A 1,120-nucleotide genomic window follows, 5' to 3' on the forward strand; every position below is an offset into this window, starting at 1 on the left:
TATAGATATATATATATATATAAATGTGTGTGGGTGTGCGAATGTGTGCATATGTTATATATATATATATATATATATATATAGATATACATATACATACATATATGTATGTGTGTGTTTTTAATTTTGTAATAAAGTATATAATATTATTATAACATGTATTTGGATATAGAATTCATGATATCGGATGACAATTGTTTCTGGAATTAATTTCAATAGGGCTTAAATATTACGTGTTTTATCAATGTTGTAGGAATTCTACTCTTTTCTTTTATTTTTATTCGAAAATTTCTACTTCTTTATGAACAAGTCATTTCCGTGTCTTAAAGCTGAATGATCTTTCTATATGCTTACACACATCTCCACATTCACGCGTACATGCACATGTAAAGAGTACATGCACATATTTCGCGAATTTGTATATGTGTGTGCGTGTACGTGCGTGTATGTACAAAACAGGTGCTGTAAAACGATAACAAACGAGTGTGGTAGAAGGAATATGCGAAACGTGATTAATAGTAATTTTTACACCAGTCTTAAATTATATTTCTTTTTACCCTTACAAATTAAATTCAACTTGCAAATATTTACTTGTTTGGTTTTAATTAACCCCTTAATGTTGGATTAATTGTTATTGGCAAACCTCTCCTCCGCCTCTTTTTATGTGAGAAAGTTAGCCATATTTGTTATGTCTTGATGAGATCTCGTTTGCAATACAGTATGGCTGCTCACTGCGTTTTAGCTCACATCTTTCAAGTCATTAATGCTTTTAGAAACACCGTGACTTCTAAGCATTTCAGTGGTGTGACATGGTGATGATAGTGATGTAATGGCGGTGATGGTGGTAGCATATGAGTGTGTACGTGCATTTGAGAGTGTGTGTGCGCGGATGTATGCGCAATTGAACGCTTGTGCATACGTACTTTAGAATAATGAGATTGACTGCGCTCTGCGAATCATAACACGTTTACCCGTTAATCGTATAGAGCTTCCAATGAACTGTGAAAGGGTAGAGAATGTATGTTTGAAGCGAAAAACTATCTGAACGTGTGAGCATGTTTATATGTTTGTGCTTGTAAATGTGTTCGTTATATATATATATATATATATATATATATAT

This window comes from Octopus bimaculoides, chromosome 5 (genome assembly GCF_001194135.2).
Source record: "Octopus bimaculoides isolate UCB-OBI-ISO-001 chromosome 5, ASM119413v2, whole genome shotgun sequence".
Lineage (NCBI taxonomy): Eukaryota > Metazoa > Mollusca > Cephalopoda > Octopoda > Octopodidae > Octopus > Octopus bimaculoides.